Source organism: Dreissena polymorpha, chromosome 9 (assembly GCF_020536995.1).
Source record: "Dreissena polymorpha isolate Duluth1 chromosome 9, UMN_Dpol_1.0, whole genome shotgun sequence".
NCBI lineage: Eukaryota > Metazoa > Mollusca > Bivalvia > Myida > Dreissenidae > Dreissena > Dreissena polymorpha.
In genome coordinates, this window is record NC_068363.1 from 100,319,974 (window position 1) to 100,342,411 (window position 22,438).

The following is a 22,438-nucleotide window of genomic DNA, read 5'->3' on the forward strand; positions in this document are numbered from 1 at the left end:
TTACAGTAGTATTAGCGCTGGCGACGTCTTAATCTTGATTGATAATTGGACGTTTCATTAATCGGGTACATAATGGTTGCAACAATGAAGGGAGTACACAGTCTTGATCCAATGCTTTTTATACTGCGGAATGTACATATCACTTTTGTGGAAATTCCGGTCGTTGTGGTGGAATCAACGGATTACAAACGAAGTTATTTCAGGGCTATGTTCGTCTCACATTGCGATATTGTAGTATTCAGACATGATATAAAACCTCTACGTTATGTTAATTCACGAACACTAAACACTCTTACTTGGAAGCAATATTTATTATTTTTAATGGATATCATGTCAGTGGATGAAACACCCACGGACAGCAGTTAAAAATGATCATTCGTCGTGCGTGAAGTACTACAGCTCAGTATATCATACCCGTGGGAGTATGATCGATATATTTTTTGCATTGAACTATTTACCACACTTGCTTACGTTTTCAACATATACATTAATTGAACCTGTTTTAAGTTGTGTGGGTGTTTTAAAATATTGAATTAGCCACCATATATCGAGCGCGTTTGTCATAGACAGAGCTATTCACGGACGATGAAGTTTCACTGTCTGTAGCTTACCTTAATGGTGTCCATTTACGGTTAACCTGCTCGCACGTCTACATTTAAATTCAGCGATAAATGTAATCATAAGTTTGCATTGAAATACTGTTCTTGAAATAAGTAAACGTAACGATAGCATGTTTCTGCTTTCGACATGAAAACGTATACATGGGTGGTTCAATGAAACAAATACCACAAGGTAACGCGCACAATGCTCATTTGAACACAAATACGCTCATTTGCTATTTTCGTATTTTTATTTGTTTTTGCATGAACGTTTATAATGACCAAGACCCATTCAGTTATAGGAAAACAAGACATATTTACAAGCCATAGGAAAATGCAGGTTTACATAAAATCATTGAAAATTGCTGCAATAATAATCAAATTGATATACACGGTCTTAAAAATCGAAACAAGCAAACAAAAACAGAAGCAGATATCATAGTTATGAATATGTAAGTTTTGCATAAAAACATAATAATGCTGGCAAAAGACTGAATTTGTCAGCTACAACAGAGACTAATCCACATTTATCTTCTTTGGAAAAGAGCTTGTCATTAAAATGTATTTGACGTTCACAAGTTGCCATAGCTGCATTTTAAGCTATATACTTTAAATAACAGAATACAAAAGAACAAATAGTTTATGTTCTGTGCAAACTTGATGAAAAATATTTAAGAAATGTAAAAACCACACCTAAATGAAACTTAGCAAGAAAAACAACCACTAGCCAAATTGTATGCAAAATTCAATTCATAATATCAATTAATAAACTTCATTTAACTTATATAAATGTACAAGTTAAGATAATGTGAAAATATTTTTTAAGCAAACTACTAAACCATTGTAAAAGGAAATATCGTGCTTCTTTTATGTACACTTACCATAAAATATATTTTTAACAGATTTTGATGAATGAAGAAGGTCATATATTTTATGCAAATGAAGAAATATGATGGCCCCAAAATCAATCATACATAAAACTGTTATTATTTTTATTTTATTACATGGCAATTTCAATACAATGGATACAGGACATACATATCACTGTAATTGTGCTTCAAACAGAACTCAATATATATATGTTGCAAGTTACAATCTCCATTAAAGGCAAAGGTCCAACAAGAGGGCCTGAAAGGTCCAAAGTCGCTCACCTGAGATAACAAGATATTATTGGGACAAACCTTCTGACCCGTTTCATGAAGATCGGAAAATAAATGTGGCCTTTAGAGTGTTTACAAGATTTTACTATAACCGTATAAGGAAAAATGCCCCGCCCTCTGGCAGCCATATTTTTCAACCAACCAGCATCATTTTTGAACTCATCCAAGATATTATCGGGATAAATCTTCTGACCAAGTTTCATGAAGATCGGACAGTAAATGTGGCCTCTAGAGTGTTTACAAGATTTTACAAAAGCCATATAAGGAAAAATACCCTGCCCCCTTGGAAGCCATGTTTTTCAAGCAAACATAATTATTTTCGAAATCATCCAAGATATCATTGAGACCAATCTTCTGACCAAATTATGAAGATCGGACAGTAAATGTGGCCTCTAGAGTGTTTACAAGATTTTACAAAAGCCATATAAGGCAAAATGCCCCGCCCCTTGGCAGCCATGTTTTTCAAGCAAAGGTTACCATTTTTTAACTCGTCCAAGATATCATTGGGACAAATCTTCTGACCTAGTTTCATGAAGATCGGAAAATAAATGTTGCCTCTAGAGTGTTAACAAGGTTTTACAAAAGCCATATAAGGAAAAATACCCCGCCCCCTGGCGGCCATGTTTTTCAACCAACTGGCATCATAATCGAACTCGTCTAAGATATTAGTGGGAAGAATCTTCTGACCAAGTTTCATGAAGATCATGCATTCGTCCACATACAAGTAGAGCATTTTTTTGCTTAAATCGACCTTTACAGGGACTTGTTCACAGATCAACAAAATGACACATGTCTGAAAAAATTATTATAGATTCAAACATAGATACATATATGCATTATATTAATTTAAGCAATATATGCTAACTATTCCTGACTTGAAAAATGTTCCAAATAAAGGTTTGCTTATTGATTCACATCAATCAATATCAGAAAGGCCATAATATGTTTGAAATGTTTTCAAGGATAATTTAGCAAAGCCAAGTACATAGTATTAGCCACACAGCATTTAAATTAAAGTCTCAGAATTTTAGCTTTTTTTCGCTTTTAGGTCTTTATCTTATTTCTAGTTGTTTTAGTTATTTTACATCATTCAAAATACTACCGTTTTGTTAGTATATTCGTTTGATTATATTTTCGCGAAAAAAAACCCACAAATCTGTGAACAAATCATTTTAAGTAATATAAATAAACTATCAACAAGTCTCTCAAACTAAGAAAAAATGCCTTAATGGCAATCCTTATTTGCAAATGCAAAATTTATTGTAATTTTAAGTAATATACAATGATGCATCTAAATATTTAAGAAAAATAGCATTATATATTGATAAAGGATATAGGGAGGTTGAGTCTCACCAAAAAAGAGCATAAATTAAACAGTTCAGTGCATCTAGCCATATGTCATAAGGTAACTTGAAAAGAAATACTGCTAAAGTAAAGCATTTGCCAACTGTATTTAAACAGTGTAATGTACTCATTCATTCGAAAATTTGTTCCAAGTATATACAGTATAAAGTCCTCATTCTGGAATGTAGAACTCAAAACACGGACTTGTTTTTATCCCAATACAAACATTATTTTTTAATCAATATCAGGCTCACAAACTATTTTATTTATTTTCCTCTATGTTCCAACTACTTTTTCACATTTTAAAACATCATAAATGTAAGCAGCAATTTATCTGACCGGAAAATATTTTGACAAAGGTTTTTTAAAGGTAAGCAATATATTGCATATTTTGTTTGCTTTTGTTTGTCATTTTCATCAGCTTTGTAGCCATACCGAAGCGTAATTGAGCACACACTTAACGTTTTAACTTTTTTATTTGAGCTCGCTTGCATGAGAAGTACTTGCTACTTATTTGAAACGCTCTCGAGTCCGTTTCCTGGACCTAGAACCAGTACTTGGTGTCTAAAGAATGCTCAGACAGTGAGGATTGAACTTATGACCTACGGGTCGCTAGGCTGACACCATATCCTCTACACCAAAGCACATACTTACAAGTAACTGACAAATTACCCATCTATATTCTGAAGGCTGGGCAGAATGGTTGCAGAAATAATTTCCACACCAATGCATAAACAAGTTGTACAGCTGAATACAGCTAGGGTGAATCTCGGACTAATGTTATTCACAATACAAATTTGGGTTTGAAAAAGGCATCAATTTCAATCCAGTCCTTGCTGTATGCCACAAGTACCCTGGCATTCAAGTTTTTTTTTAACAACAAGCTAGACATATTCTTTCAATCAAACTAATACTTTAAGTCAAAAAAATGTAAGAAAAAAAGTAGCACAATGTATTGAGAATGGGAATAAATAATATATATATTCTACTTAACAAAAGAAACAAACACACATCAGACACAAAACACAAACAAAAGAGCACTTATAATTAGAGAGTTTTAGAAACAAAACAAACTGAGAGGTCAATGGTCAAAAAAGTCAACAAAGGCAAGCACATGATAATATATTCTGCTCGAAAAAAAAGGATATGATTTAATTAATAGCATTTTAAAAAAATAATTTGGGAATGTGCTTAAATAATTACTGTACTTCTCTAAATTTATTAGACAGAAAATAATGAGGCACATCCAAATAAAAACTTTGCCATGCAGTGTCCAGTCAATTTCAGCCTGTAGGCTAAAGAGCAGGAAAATGAACATAAATGCCAACAACAAATGTTTTGTATATATGATGCAATAAATAAACATAAAATAGACATAACATAAGCAAATATAAGTAATGAGTTATATATATCATAGTATTTCTTGACTCATGTCAATTACATGGCTCAGTTTAGCAAATACAAGAGAGGCAATTAAAGATTGCCCCATGATTTGTGAAGTCATCTTTTCTTCTAAAACCTTGTGTACGAAATCTTCCAATGCCCATCTCTATATTGTAGATTGCTATCAAGTCCCCCTATATATTTAGTATGCAGTATTTTCAAAGCTCAGGTTGGACCTGAATAAAATTCCTTAAATTTTAAATTCCCCTAAAGAAGTGACAACTTATGTAGGGACAAGTTTTCATTCAAGCGGTGGAAAAGGTCAGTCATAATTTGGTTTGTGATTGTTTATGAATTTGTTCAGAAGTTATCTCACAATGTGCCCAAGCCCATTTTCATTAAGAATTCTTGTTCAGAATTCAGTCTGCATTAAGTAGAATGGGTATATATTTTACTTCTTCATGTTCTTGCAATAAGTAATCTAAAGTAACACTCATATTGCCCCCTTACAAACAATAGCTCAATATTGTAACATATTAATTTAATTATCAGTTATAAAACCTCTTACTTAGAAAACAATATCAAGCATGATGTAAACACAATCCATATTGTTAAAAAATAGTTTAGAGCCATGGTAAGCATGGCATGTCACTTAACTGATACATTTAAAACACAATGAAAACGTAAATTGCAGGGTTCTCAATAAGAGCCGGCCGCCGGCCAAATCGGCCGTTTGAAATCAGATTTTTGCCGGTTGAAAATTGCTCAGATTTGGAAAATCGGCAATTGAATTTTCGAAATGTGCGTGTCTTTTCGATAATATTGCTCCTATTTGCTATTAAGCAAAGACGTCGCTTCATTATCTCCCTTAACGCATTAAAACAACAACAATGAAAAGGCGCATATTGGAATCGGTCAAAAAGCAGTCAAATATTTTGACGTTGTGTTCATCATATGTTGAGTTAAAATTTTACAAAAGTAATACAGAGCTTTTTCCATTTATCTTTTGTTAGTTACAAAAGCTAAAATTAATAAAATGCACACAAACATGCTCAAATTTAAGTGCCTGGTTGACCACTAAAATAGCCATAAAATGGCCAAAAATGCAGGAAATCAAGTGCCTAATTTTAACATTTTCAGGGAGATCATGCCCCCCCCCCCCGACCCCCCTAGAAGGCCTGATGGTTTAACATTTAGGCCTGTTGGCTCAAAAGTTATTGAGAACCCTGAAATTGACACTTGTTCCATACGATAAACATAAAGATAATAATGCTATGTTGAAGAACAAGAACAGTTTATATCATTGAGACAGACTTCATAACTTTTCTACCTGTAAGCGAAATACCTTGTCATGCTTGTATGTATTGCAATTGCCAATATATTAAGCGAAAGACACTTAAAAAGAGTAAAATGTGAAATATATTTATCACATTTCAGTACATGTACAAGTAAATCAGGTATATGTAAGTATAAGTGAATCTACATTATTCTACGCTTCTCTTAAATATATCCCCAGACTAAAACAATCGAAAAAGACGCTGATTTCTAGACCCTGGAAAACCAGCACAGCATGGTAAAGGGGCACATTGACGGCTATGACCATATAGCTCAGCAGTTAAATTGCTATACATATGCACACAATTGATAATGGTACTGCAATGTAGTAAAATTGTCATTGAAATGAGTGACTTTTCCAGATGCCAGTTTGAATCCAACCAAAGGTAAGTTTTGAAAAAATACTTTTTGGCTAAGTATATATTTATTTTAATAATTTCATTAATATACCATTATTACCACATTACTCACTCGATTTTTATGTCAAAAATTGCGAATAGATACAGTTTCAATATGTGCCTGTATTAAGGTGAAAGGCTGTTGATAAGCCCCTTTAACACTAAATATCGAGGCAGTTTGATTATTAGTACAAACACACCCACATGACTTCACAAGCGAAAACAAAACTAATGGACCATAAGCGTCAGATTGCATCTGACAAGACTTATACCAATTGCCACAATAGAAGATTAAATAAGGCTGCTGAACTATACAACCAAATAACGTATGCTACCCTCATTGTTTCAGTTTGCAAGGCTACCTAGCTTTCAAACCAAAATATCAAAACTAATATATCAGTGTATTAATAAGGTGCACATGTAAACCATACTACTGAGTTTTGTGTACAATTATATTTGTTCTACATTGTACATGCAAGAAATGACAGTATTTCAGATGGAACCTTAATCCACTCTTTAGCACCTAAAATACATTAATCATAATGGTAATTTTGTATCTATAGAAATACACCCATGAACTTATTGAAAAAAAATATATACTGAATGTCCATTAAAATAACACACACACATCTTTGTGTCTAATTAAATGTGAATGACTATTTTAAGGACAAGATAAAGAGTTTAAGTTAGGTAAAACTTTCCTTTTCATACAAACGTAGGTCAAAGTTATTGCTGTCAATTAAGTAGCCATTTCAATCAGTAATTTTCTTGCATGCATCTTCATGTACATAAAATTGATTTTAAGAATTACTTATGCATTATTAGTGAATATCCTGAAAACAACAAGTTCATGCACCATCCAATGACATCCTCAATTCATCACTAATTTATATAAACAATTAACAGAGTAAACTATTTACAAAAATTGAAATATGTCTTAGTTGTTGCACAAAAAAAATAAATAAAGCAGATGCTACTTTTAAATGAACACAAATAATTTCCACCACAGTGCAGCCATTATGTTTATTAACATTTCTACATAAGCGAAAACATGTTCTCCTCAAATCAGCATCATAAGCACATAAAAAGCTCAAATGATCACAATAAAATACTTTATAACATGTATTCCTTAATAATATATAATTTCACTATTGAGTTTGAACACCTCCTTCACAAGATACTAATTTCAGCCAATCAAAGTGAAGGTTACATTCACATGATCACGGATTCACCTATCATGATCTAGCTTTCATGTCAACTTGTAATCATCACAGAATTTACCAATCAGGAAGTAGGAAAATGTCACACGATCAAAAATTAGCCAATCAAGACTCAGAACTCGGTCAATTTGGGTTCACGTCCGACTGTGACCTCTTGGCAGTTTTTGTCGTGGTTTTCGTCATCTTTTCCAGCTCTGAATGAAAAGCTGCCGTATCTGAAGAAGCCAAAGACGACATTTTAACTTAACTTGATTTTACAAAGAGTCCTTTAACAAAACAGTTATACCCCATCTTACAGATGAATACTTACATGACATACATTGGATATCTTGAAACAATGATATGATTCTTGCAGAATTTTCTATTAGCAAAGAACATAATCGTTATTGTTAATTATAACAAGATCTGATCCGTATAATTGCAACCTATTAAAATATAACATCCATTGCAAAAATATTTATTAAACCATGTAAAAAACAACTGAAAAATCATTGTTTGTCAGCCAATAGAGCATGTTTTTTAATCATATACTCATCATATGCTCTAATTTTTATTATTCCTTTATTTTAGAACACTCACACATAGATTACCGGCCAAAAACAACCATCAATATAAATTTTTTCTTAACCCTTTACACCTAAGAAACGCACTTTGATGCTTTTTCATTTGCTTAGATAATCTAATTAAATTTAAAATCTTCTTCACTATAATCTAGTTTTACAGGCTTCATTTCAAACCTTAAGATACTTATGAGCAACAAACAGCATGCAACCTTAACAGACTGCGAGTTAAGGCTGTTCTGGTTTTATGCTGGTTGCAAAAGCCATTTTCACTTTGTTTCTGAGCGTGAAAAGTGTTAGAGGACAACTATTGAAATCAAGCTAACCTGGTCGTGGGGTGCGTACACCCCCAGACTTCTTCCTGAGGAGACTGTTGAAGAAGTTTGCCAGCATGTTCTCACTCGTGTTACCACCCCCAGCACTGGCTTTGGTTTCCATCTAAAATAGACCAAATTGCTTTGTTAAGTTTAAACCTACTTAAATCCCGCTCTAAGAAAATGGGGTTTAATGCATGTGCATAAGGAATTGTCCAAGATTAGCCTGTGCAGTCTGCACAGGGTAATTAGGGACAACACTTTCCGCTTTTTATTTTATTTTTTTCCATTCCGAAGAAGACTATTCTAAGCGAAAATCCAGTCTAGGCGGTATGTGTCGTCCCTGATTAGTTCATCACAGCCTAATCTGGGACGACACTTTTTGCACATGGATTTAACCCCATTTTCCCAGAACCTGGCTCATTTATTTTAGCTCGCTTGCATTAAAAGCCTAAGGCTTATTGAGTAACAAGTGACTCATTGTTTTTAAAAAGACTCTATTCAGCTGTCAATTGACTTTACAGTCAGATTATTCTTATTTGTGTTTACGTTGACTAGTGATGAAAGGCTAGTAAAAATTAGAATCGAAAAATCACTTGTTAATATCGGTATGTTTTTTAACATGAACACTGACTATTGAAATACTTGTCATATAAAATTTGCTTCCCATCAAGGGACTGTAAACCCTGATATATATATAACTAGTTATTTCACAACTAAAATTAATATGGGCTGTGCTCTGTGAAAAGTGGGTTTAATACATGCACGTAAAGTTTCGTCCTAGATAAGCCAGTGCAGTCTGCACAGGCTAATCAGGAACAACACTGTCCGCTTTTATGGTATTACTCGTCTTACAGAAAGTCTCAAAAATTTAGTTAAGGGGGGAAGTGTCTTCCCTGATAAGCCTGTGCAGCATGCACAGGCTAATTTGGAGTGACACTTCACACACATGCATTAAACCCCCTTTTTTAAGAGAGCACAGCCCATATATATGTCTTAATAAAATCTACAAGATGAGTACATGATGTAGTCAGAAAAGCATATCAACTGTTACAAGAGTAAGTCTGCAGGACCAACTCAGAACAAATATATATTTGAAACAACAAGAAAATATGATGAAACTATGGTAAGTATCTTATGAAAATGAATGCATAATGTGATGATAATTATTTATACTTGTATTCTATCTAGCCAATTAAAAGCTGATGTTACAAGATGCTAATACATGAGAAATCTCTTTAAGTCTGAATTAAGATACAACATTCACCTCCTTCAATTTCATAAAATATAATGAATTCCTAACTTCCTATACTCATACAATTGCAAAACTCTTAGTTGAAGGTATGTTTTTTGGAAGAAACATAAGAAAACATGTAAATTTTCATGAAAATTATTTTATTCTACGGCAACAATCAAATTTGTTGAATTGATATCCCCCGCCAATTTCAAAATTTTGTGACAGACAGACAGACAGATTGATGGACAAAATGATGGAATGAAGACGGAATGAACTAGAAATGGCGCGACAGAGGCCGACGCTAAGCCCCACGCCGAATGTTTGACCCAGGGGCGCCCCAGGGTTGGTAATGGGGCCATGCATAGTTGAGATTGACCGTATTGTCATAAGAGAAGTTCAGTATCAAGTAGAAGTGAATCGCTGTAGAAATGAAAATTTTTTAGTTAAAGACAATTTTGGGTGGGTGTGGCCTATTATGGGCGGGGCGCCCCAGGGTTGGTAATGGGGCCATACATAGTTGAGATTGACTGTATTGTCATAAAAGAGGTTCAGTATCAAATTGAAGTGAATCGGTGTAGACATGAAGAAATTATAGTAAAAGGCAATTTTGGGTGGGCGTGGCCTATGTGGGCGGGGCGCCCAAGGGTTGGTAATGGGGCCATGCATAGTTGAGATTAACCGCATTGTCATAAGAGAGGTTCAGTATCAATTTGAAGTGAATCGGTGTAGAAATGAAGAAATTATAGTAAAAGGCAATTTTGGTGGGAGTGGCCTATGTGGGCGTGGCCTATGTGGGCGGGGTGTGCTAGGGTTGGTAATGGGGCCATGCATAGCTGAGATTGACCGTATTGTCATAAAAGAGGTTCAGTATCAATTTGAAGTAAATCGGTGTAGAAATGAAGAAATTATAGTAAAAGGCAATTTTGGGTGGGCGTGGCCTATGTGGCCGGGGCGCCCCAGGGTTGGTAATGGCGCCATGCATAATTGAGATTGACCGTATTGTCATAAGAGAGACTCAGTATCAATTTTAAGTAAATCGGTGCAGAAATTAAAAAGTTAATGTAAAATAACATAAAACAAGAGGGCCTGAAAGGCCCAAAGTCGCTCACCTGAGATAAAAAGATATTATTGGGACAAATCTTCTGACCAAGTTTCACGAAGATCGGAAAATAAATGTGGTCTCTAGAGTGTTAACAAGGTTTTACTATAGCCATATGAGGAAAAATGCCCCGCCCCCTGGCAGCCATGTTTTTCAACCAACCGGCATCATTTTTAAACTCATCCAAGATATTATCGGGATGAATCTTCTGACCAAGTTTCATGAAGATCGGACAGTAAATGTGGCCTCTAGAGTGTTAACAAGATTTTAATATAGCCATATAAGGAAAAATGCCCCACCTCTTGAAAACCATTTTTTTCAAGCAAACATAATTATTTTCGATCTCATCCAAGATATCATTGACACCAATCTTCTGACCAAATTTCATGAATATTGGACAATAAATGTGGCCTCTAGAGTGTTAACAAGGTTTTACTATAGCCATATAAGAAAAAATGCCCCGCCCCCTGGCGGCCATGTTTTTCAACCAACCGGCATCATTTTCGAACTCGTCCAAGATATTAGTGGGATGAATCTTATAACCAAGTTCCATTAAGATTGGACAATAAATGTGGCATCTAGAGTGTTAACAAGGTTTTAATTGTCGTTAGATTGACAAAGGGCATGAGTATGTCATGCTAATTACCGTTAGATTGACAGAGGACATGGTAATACCATGCTAATTATCGTGAAATTGACAGAGAACATAGAAATTCCATGCTAATTATCGTTAGATTGACATATGAAACGGGTATACCATGCTAGCTATCGTTTGTTTTACACAGGAAATGGTAATGCATTGCTAATTATCGTACGGTTGACAGAGGGCAAGGGTATGCAATGCTAATTATCGTTATATTGACAGAGGGCTAGGGTATGCAATGCTAATTATCGTTAGATTGACAGAGGGCTATGGTATGCAATGCTAATTATCGTTAGATTGACAGAGGGCTAGGGTATGCAATTCTAATTATCGTTAGATTGACAGAGTGCTAGGGTATGCAATGCTAATTATCGTTAGATAGACAGAGGGCTATGGTATGCAATGCTAATTATCGTTAGATTGACAGAGGGTTATGGTATGCAATGCTAATAATCGTTAGATTGACGTTGGCATGGATATGCCATGCTAATGATCGTTTGATTGACAGAGGACAAGGGTATGTTATGCTTATTATTGTTAGATCGACATATGGCACGGATATGCTATGCTTATTATCGTTAGATCGAAAGATGGCACGGATATGCTATGCTTATTAGCGTTACATTCACAAAAGGCGTGGGTATGCCTTTCTCATCATGGTCGTTACTTCATATACTTATATGAATAGTCTATACACTATTATTCATTTCGCATTGCATAAAAGTCACGGTAAAAAAGGGAAAAATATTGTTTTATAAATCAACTTGTTCACACAGCGAGCAAAAGCTTAAGATATATTTGCAATTTTATAAATCCACTGAATGTTCAACAAAGACAGCAAACCAGTTTAGAAAGTAAATTTACTGATGAAATGTTTTTGTAAGGGTACATCTACGTTAACACGTTAATAATACTTGAGATGGTTTCGCGATCATTTAATTTCAACTCATTTATGGACTGAAATACGGCGTGATCATGTGACCGGAAAACGACGTCTGCTCATTTCCACTGAGACCCTACTGCGGGCTGAAGCGACCGTTCTGAACCCAAACCTGATCGCCCGCGTTTAATCGCTCGGTAATTACGTGCGTGTTAGTCTCCGGGTTGGTTTAGTTACCATGCACGAGTGTCGGTGTGGACGTGATGGTTAGCAGGTGGTGGCTGTTCTTAATCAGAGAAAAACTGGAGCCATGGTTGGCATAGCTCGTAATGGTTACGTAGAATATGTACAAACCTGGAATTAAACGTGCTCGCATTTTAGTGAACAACTTATGTGCGCATTAATTATAACAATTCTTTATTAAGGTAAACACTTGCATTAACTATGTTCTTACGTAAAACATTTTACATGTAATACTCTATAACGGAATCAAGGAACGTTACAATCGCATTATAAGTTGCAGCTGGTAATAATGTTGCTCGAATGTGTCTTTTCTTGATATGTACGAAGATTTCTTTTCAGACATACTATCTCAAATGTGTAGAAATCAATAACCTATGAGCTATACAATGAACAAATACATGTATATTTATAAAAGTACCATTTAATAATTAAAAAAGTCTTAAGTCTATCGGGTTGATCGCTAGACAAAAATCAGGTACTTCATTACCATACCATTTTGTGGTGCCATGAAGTGTCCGGTCATCTTTTCATACAAGTTACCAGGGTTTATAACCACGTTATCAAACAACACTGGTTGACTAGCACCGATGTTGGTCAGGTCATGTGACAGCTGAGCGGTGAAGGCCACGGCCTGCGGGTTATGTAGGATCTGATTAAGGTGGCCTGAAATAAAAGTGAAATCCCGCCAATGAACGCGAACATTAGGGCTGTAACGTAGGATTATGGCGCTCTCATCTTACAACGTGCTAGTAAGTAACGTGGTAATTAAAATGGTATCCCATAGCAAAACAGCAATTTGGCGATATCCATTCTTGTGGCAATATATTAACAACTTCACGTATTCCCATTTGTGTGCAACTTAAGGTGTTTCACCTCCATGTTTACATAAATTTAAACTCTATAGAGCTTCCATGTAGTGTACTTGTGGTTGAAAAGTAAAGCCATTTATCAACGGTTATTGACGTGCTCATACCTATTACAAAATAATCAGATGCTGCATTTATATAAATTTTCAATAATAAATGAAACTATGCGATATATACATAGGTGCAAACATTTGCGAAAATGTATATACACAGTTTTGTAATATGATCTTACTCATTTGCTGCTCCATGGCTGAAATGTTCTTCATCAGGGCATCGATCAAAGCCTGCTTTGTACTTAAAGGTCAATTTTAACACTTTTGGAAACTTTATAATATGAAAGATAATTGTTTGAGATACGGAATAAAACTATTTGCAACAATTAAGCGTTACGCCTTATGCCATAAATCACCCCTGGTAAATCTTCCAATAACGCGCCGTTTTCTAAAAGTTGGACTGACTACCTCCCTTGCTGTGACGTCAGAGCTGTACATCCGCTCTTTTTAACAGCGTTATTTATGCCAAGACTATCAACTGCATTGCTATTACATCAATACGTTTATGTTAAATTATGGAATGTTCTGACGAATATGATCATTATGAAGATGAACTGAATGAAATTTGACCGTACATGAACAGTGAACGCCATTATATCGATATAAAAAAGCTCAATTAGACAAGACTCCTTTTCCCAAAAAGGGCTGGAAAAAGCCCTAAAATGTTTGTTATCAGATGGTTCATCATATATCTAAATTATTGTATTTTTTTTGTAAATAAATGCAAGTGAACGAAATCGTATTATTGTTACACATAATTTAACTTATAACAATAATTCTAATCATTTGCACCTATCGATTTAAATGTCATCGATGCTCTAACTGTTCATCGCGCATGTTTGGTCTAGTTCGTTATCTTTTCCACTTATGCATAGTGCAAATGTAAAGTTCAATAAAATTTCAGAGGACAGAAAACACACTACCGTATTTTTCGGGGGTAAAGACGCGACTTTTTTCCGAAGCGTCTTATTAATGGAAGAAAATGAAAAACATAATATCCTAATTTTTGCGAAAAATGCGCGTGTTACAAGCATTAGCGGTAATTTGATTGCCTCTGAATAACCCACAAGTCACTATCAATCGATAATTTAATTGGTTTATTGCAGTGTTATGGCTTTGGTATCCTACAACACTTATCCTTATGTGTACTCCTCCACGATAAAATCGTAGTCAGTTAGATCTACTGATGATAGCAACCGGGTGTAATCCTCCTGGAAATCGTGCTTTTCACGCATAATATTATCAAAATAGTTTTTCGACACGTAAAGCTTTTTAACAAATTTATATTTAATTCATTACAAATATATTACAAACATAAATGTTTTGTTGAATTCCCCAATAACAATACACATTTGTAATCCGAAACACACTTCTGATTGTCTTCTGTTAGAGCGCCGTTTACAAATTCAAGCGTCAAATAAACATTCGGGATTGTTAGCAGATAAAAACAGAATATGTCTTATTTTCCAAATTTCAATTTTGTTAGCCTTTTAGTCGCCGATGCTTGAAGGAAACCGTGCTCGCACCTAGCTGTAGGCTACCGCACATGGATTAGTGATAATTTCGTGTTGTTTATTTTTTTCGCAGTTTGTACACGGAGTGTCTATTCTCATCTTGAGTCCGTGGTTTGTAGCCACGACCAACCCATAATTGATTTTTAATAATTTCACCATATATGTCTACATGTCGAATTGTATATTAAAAAAATTAGGCTGCGACCATTTTGATTTGTTTCATTTCAGACTCCATGCAGTTCTCAGATCATAATCTCTGTGATTTATTACTCTTACTTGTTAGTTTCTGACCACGCGTGCTACTGAAAATAGCCAGCGGGATTGTGTTTTATGGCACAAAGAAGCACACAATGGCTTCGACCAGTGTTTTTTGATTCCTAAATGTAAGATAAGCACGTGCGATATCAAATATTATGTTGGTCAGTACAAACGTTCTATCGAAAACCGTTGACCGCGTTTTTGTTTTATTGCCAATTCAAGCCCTGAACATCCAATATCATGTGTATTACGACACACAAACTTTAGATAAGCACGTGCCGTCTGTCAAAACAATGATTTTTATAGATCAGTAAAAATATCGAAGTAACTCACACAGTGAATTCCCGTATATGATCTCGGAAACGAGACTTGCTTAAAACGTATAAAATAACGATATTTATTGTCAAAATAATTTCTAAAAACAAATGAGAACCATCCAACATACATCATACACAGACCAAACAAAGTATAAATAATTGAATTGTATACGATGATTTTTTGTGCGATCAGTATACTGTACAATACAAATGTATGCAATTGAATGTAATTTTTTAATAATGAACGAACTAAAAGAGTGTAACGATAACGATACAGCGTATTTGATTTTTATTTTATTCAAAGGAATTGTCAATGGCAAATAACTCGCGAGATACTCCGGTACTTTAGTTGAAATTCACTACGAAACTTTTAATCGAAATTTCATCAAATCTTTAAAAAGAAACACATGCCGAAATTCGTTTCATACTTTGGAAAAAAATAGAGAAAGTTTTTTGTTTAGGAATTTGAGCACTATTTCTTTAATATTTACCAGAATTTAATGTGAAAAACGGAAATCGGCCATATACGGAATTATCATTGTTTTGACAGTTGTCATCCGATGGTAATTGTATGAAGTATGAAGAGAAGCTGACGAAATGTTAACACAATCGCGCAGAAGTTAATATATCGGCGTATTATCTGTATCTGTTTCTAATTTTCGTTAATTTTAAAATTATTTAACATTTGCTAAAGTATACAATAAATATTTGTAAATATTTTTACTCGGGTAATCGCCGCGTGTACAGACGCGGCGTGATTCTGTGAATCGATGCCGAGGCAGAAACAGACGCGGCTGTTTTTATTTGGAGAAAACAGTTTGTGTTTGGAAACATGGCTAGCACGACCGATTTCGGTGCAAATCTTTTCCAGTTTTTTGTCTTTCGGAAACTGGAAAAGAATCACATTATCTTTTCCAGAACGTGATTTACAGCGAAAGGCCGCACAGATAACAATTTTCCCTATTACTGTGGAAACAATTTCACGAAAATATCAATATAAACAGAAAAAATAAAACCCGAGTTCTGATCTAGCGCTTATCTTCTAAGCGGACGCGAAAATGCTTGTTCAGCTCTGACGTCACACAACAGGGGAAAACAGGGGAGATAAGCGAATCAACGCTTTGCGAGTTACGATCATACAAGTCAACAAAATCATCTTTTTCAGGTGAAACACAACACGCAAACGTTATTTTCACGATAGTTTAATCATTTTTCAATCTAAATAGCGTTAAATATAATGACTTTGGATCTTCTTTAAAATTGACCTTTAAACTTCCAACTGCATTCTGGAGGGCCGTCAACTGACCTTATATAACACCAACATAAGCAAGCATGCAATGCATGGAGAGCCGTCAACTGACCTTAAATAACACCAACATAAGCAATCATGCGATACATGCAGAGCGGTCAACTGACATTAAATAACACCAACATAAGCAAGCATGCAATGCATGGAGAGCCGTCAACTGACCTTATATAACACCAACATAAGCATACATGCAATCTATGGAGAGCCGCCAACTGACCTTATATAACACCAACATAAGCATACATGCAATGTATGGAGAGCCGTCAACTGATCTTAAATAACAACAACATAAGCATACATGCAATGCATGGAGAGCCGTCAACTGACCTTAAATAACAACAACATAAGCATACATGCAATGCATGGAGAGCCGTCAACTGACCTTATATAACACCAACATAAGCATACATGCCATGCATGGAGGGCCGTCAACTGATCTTAAATAACACCAACATAAGCATACATGCAATGCATTGAGGCCGTCAACTGACCATATATAAAACCAACATAAGCATACATGCAATGCATGCATTTTACGAGCCGCGTTGTGGGAAAACTGGGCTCAATACATGTGCGTAAAGTGGAGCCCATGTTAGCCTTTGCAGTTCGCACTTCAGTCAAATGAAAAATTCCGTAAAAGCGGACAGTGGCGTCTCTCATGATTGACCTGTGCGGACTGCACAGATTGATCTGTGATAGAGAGATAACAAGGTTGGTGCCGAGATGGAGAAAGTTTATCCGGGGAGGCTTTCTTAGGGCCGAACCGGATAAACTTTCTCCATCTCGGCACCAACCATGTATTCTATTTTTATCCTGCCTCTGTTGCAAACATTGACCAAACAAAGCAGGGTCGAATAAATTTTCCTATCTCCGGTCAACAGGAAATAGTGTATTCCTACGCACGCTGTGACGATTAACATATTCTAATATTTGACATTTGAAATTTATTGGGACGCATCATGAATGTTATCTTTATATTATATAAATCATCCTTTTTTTTCTTCTTAAAAATATATTACCGACCTAGCTTTCCGTACTTATCATTTTCAGTTACTTGATTACGCAATTTATGACTTATCTAGTGTGACGTCATTTCTCAGACGTAACAAACTATCTAGTGTATTTCAGGATTTTATGGACACAATTTTGACATGGTTGTGTCAACAGTATTCTTTAGAAATATTTTTAAAGCATCGAACGAATCATAAACGTATTTCGGATTGTGTGTTTGTCATTCATAATTGTTAATTTCGATAGGAATAAAATAATTCGCTACGTCAGGATTACGATTTCGTAAATCGGGTTTTGGGTCAGAGTGGTTAGCATTCGAGATAAACGCTATAAAAACGTGTGGTTTAAAAGTGGAAGTAACGTACCCTGGATAGTATAATATATATATTTTTTTTTAGGAGCCCAATATATTAAAATAAAATATAAGATCATGTTTAATGAGAAAAAAATTGACAAAGAGCCATGAAAAAAAAAACACCCTCTGATAATGGAAGCATAACTCCAATATCAGAGTGTGGGGATTTTTGTTGTATTGCTCTTTGTCAATTTTTTCTCATTAAACATGATTTTATATATTTATTTTAATATATTGGGCTCCTAAAAAAAATAAAAAGTATATATATATTATAATATCCAGGGTACGTTACTTCCACCTGTGTTCGATAATTACAGAAAATGGATTTCGACAAAAGGATGGAAGAACAGAATATGATTGTGTATATCGTTGTTAATGTATTGTTATAAGCAATGGATAAAAGTTGTCAATAAGGTAAATAAAATTTTGTTTTTGTTTGTTGCTGCATTTTTTTCATTATTTACCAAGAAAAATATCACATTCTCGATTCGTTTTTTATTTCTTCTTTTCTTTTCAATAGGAAAGTATTAAAAGGAACAGTTTAAAATGGAACTTTTTTTACGTGACACATTCGGTTGTTATTCGGTCATCTGGAATGTTGTGTACGCGTAGGAGGCTCGAAAAGAATAATTAAATTGTTATGTCAATTAAGTATTTGCCTTTGATATAATGTGTCAACGGCATGAAGCAGGATAACACTTTACGCAAAAGCATTTAGCCCAGTCTTCCCAGAATGAGGCTTATGAGGGTGCGTGTTTTATATTACAATCAATGTCGATTGTTTAATGCGAATACGTGTTAGGATAGAACAGATGATTCTACGAAATACGACACTTATTTGTTAATTAGGTGAGATGATAATTAGATGGTCAATCTATTAATTACTTTTCTGTTGAAACGTGCATTATTAAATAAGTGTGCTAAATAATCTGCTGACCAATCAATAGAAAGCCATTCTAATGTCATATGATTTGATTGGTTACTGTGCTTGTGAAATGTTAATCCGTAGGTAACCATTCTGATGTCATGCGATTTGGTTAGTTACTGTGCTGGTGAAATGTGAATCCGTAGGTAACCATTATGATGCCATACGATTTGGTTGGTTACTGTGCTGGTGAAATATGAATCTGTAGATAACCATTCTGGTATAATACGATTTTATTTTTTTTACTGTGCTGGTGAAATGTGAATCTGTAGATAACCATTCTGGTATAACATGGTTTAGTTGGTTACTGAACTGGTGACATGTGAATCCGCAGATAACTATTCTGTTGTCATACGATTTTGTCGGTTACTGTGCTAGTGAAATGTGAATCTGTTGTTAACCGTTCTGGTGTTACACGATTTGGTCGGTTACTGTGCTGGTGAAATGTGAATCTGTTGTTAACCATTCTGGTGCCATACGATTTGGTTGGTTGCTGTGCTGGTGAAATGTGAATCTGTTGTTCACCATTCTGGTGTCATACGATTTGGTTGGTTACAGCGCTGGAGAAATATGAATTAGTAGAAAACCATTCTGGTGTCAATAAGATTTGGTTTGTTACTGTGCTGGTGAAATGTGAATCCGTAGAAAACCATTCTTGTGTCATACGATTTGGAATGTCACCGTGGTAGTGAAATGTGAATCCGTAGATAACCCAGTGCCGTACCCAGGATTTTTTTACCCTCCCTATATATATACTTTTTTAATTTGGCACTTTGCAAGGTGAAATGTAATGCTTATAAAAAACGTATTTTGTGATATGAATTAATGGAATATAACAAGTAAATCAGCACATTTCGGAAGTCTTGAGCTTAAAACATTGGTGTAAATTCACAACAATATTAAAAGCTTTAGATTTCCGAAACTTACAGGTTTAAACTGACGATTATCCACATCAACTCTCGTATTGCTTCCACCATTTTTTCCACAAATCAATAATGTCACTTCCTTTTTTTTTAATCTGATTTTTTTGGAAAGACCTTGCCATTTTTGAGGAAAAAAATGCGCGAAACGCCTAATTTTGGGGGGAAATAATGAAAGTCTTAAATAATCAATTTAACATATTTTACTGTTTTCAAACAAATTCAAGGAAAGAGATATTTAATTATACAATATTTTTCTACACTGGATCAGGTTAACTTATATAATGAGATCGATTTGTTGTTTCAATTTTCATTTTTTTTACCAATGAGCCATTAATAGGTTGATATTACTCAATTCTCAGTACTCAATTATTTTAAATACTGAATTCTGCCAAATTCTTATCTATTGCTCGGAAAATTTATGAATCTGTTTTTCTTTTAAACAAACATGTTAACTATCTCATCGTAGTCTTTTTCAGTGATTTCCTTTCAAAAATTATAAATACTAAGTTTTAATACCTTTGTCATTGTTTTTGTTCCGGTTCAAATTCAGGGCCCTATTCTAAATGCAAAAAGTATATATTGGGACCTAAAAATTCCCAATAAAAGGTTTCAAAAAAAAAACACAATTAAACTTTTAGAAGGGAAAAATACGTCTAGGGCCTTCTCAAAGAAGGAAAAAAACTTGCGTCGGCAATTATCAGACCATAGTCTACGAACTCCTGCAGCATTTGCTTCCATTCGCTGCACGTATCAAAATACATGTTACATCAACCATCGATAGATGAAGCATTCATGATCACAATGGGGGACTGATCGGGGATGTGTGTACAGATAAGAAAACATTGCCTAGAGGTTTATCTCGATTGGCGAGCGTTAATCCCCTTCCTTATCAGGGACAATAAAACAAACCTACTCTTTTGTTTTGAGGGAAAGTGTACTGTGGGCCCTTGCATGAGAGAAAAAAATTGCAGTGGGCCGATTATTAAAAAAAATCATAGTTCGACAGCTAGCTGGGCGGGGGGGCCGGGCCCCTGGGCCCATGGCCTGGGTACGGGCCTGTAACCATTCTTGTGTCATACGATTTGGTTGGTTACTGTGCTGATGAAATGTGAATCCGTAAATAACCATTCTTGTGTCATACGATTGGGTTACTGTGCTGGTGAAATGTGAATCCGTAGATAACCATTTTGTTTGTATACGATTTGGTCGGTTACTGTGCCCGGAAATGTGAATCCGTAGGTAACCATTTTTGTGCCATACGATTTGATAGGTTACTTATCTGGTGAAATGTAAGTCCGTAGATAATCATTCTTGTGACATACGATTTTGTTGGTTACTGTGGTTACTGTGCTGGTGAAATAAGAATCCGTAGACAACCATTCTGGTGTGGTTAGATTTTTTATGTTACTGTGTTGTTGAAATGTGAATCAGTATATGGCGATTATTGTGTATTCAGGTTTTGTTTGTTACTGTGCTGGTGATATATCAATCAGAAGATAAACACTCTGTAAAGATGTGATTACGTTGGAAACTGTGCCATCGGTGATCAGTAAATAATCATTGAGGCGGGACATTATCTGGAAGGTAAGTGTGGTGGTGTGCATTGACCACACAGTTATCATTTAGAAGTTATGTGGTATGCTTGATATATACGTGCTGATGGGTGTTCATAAGCAGGTAGCAATACTATTATGATGTGATATGCTTGCTATATGTGCTGGTGGATGTTAATAAGCAGGTAACAATTTAAATATTATGTGATATGCTTGCAATATGTGCTGGTGAATGTTTATAAGCAGGTAACAATTTAAATGTGATGGGATATGCTTGGAATATGTGCTGGTGGATGTAAATAAGCATGTAACAATCAAATGTGATTGTTTTTGAACGTTTATTTTGACTTATGTCTTTATTAAAACAGATGAAACGCATATATAACTACATAAGTAGTTATCTGAGAGTTTTTCAGTTCACCGCGTGATAAAAAATATACCTCTAACCAGAGTAACGTAACAATAAAATCTGAAATGAAATAAAAAAGTAAATATAAACTGATTACGCGCGAATCCACTATAAAAAAAATTGTTATACGATCTTCGAACAGACCTGTTTAAGTGGCTACACAACTATTTAACATGATTATTTATAGTGTTATTAATCATTGATTACAAGTGATAACATGTATGCTCAATATATTGGTCAAGTAGACGGGATCTTATAAAATAAATCAGTAATGGTATGTGACATGATATTGCTTGAAACATATTGAGATACTACTATTTAACTTACATGTTTGTATGATGAGTTTTGCATGCGCTGAATATCTTCTTTTCAGATAGTTCTGGGCAAAAGATAATCCTAGTTGCGAATTAGTAGACGAGTTTTTTAGTTTAACTGACTATCTTCAGATAGGCTGGTCACGTACTTACCTTAATAACACGCGAGCTTTAATGTGAGGCATTTAGAGAGAGGACCTTAATAACACGCCAGCT

General features: G+C 34.9%; 1 long non-coding RNA gene across 1 annotated transcript in view; it reads left to right on the top strand.

Moving 5' to 3' along the window:
* Positions 1–4,800: 4,800 nt before the first annotated feature.
* The window catches only part of LOC127845077 (uncharacterized), an 83,265-nt gene continuing 65,627 nt past the window's right edge, over positions 4,801–22,438 (top strand). The window contains exon 1 of the long non-coding RNA XR_008033044.1: positions 4,801–4,949. This is a non-coding gene — a long non-coding RNA (uncharacterized LOC127845077). The remainder of the gene's footprint in view (positions 4,950–22,438) is intronic.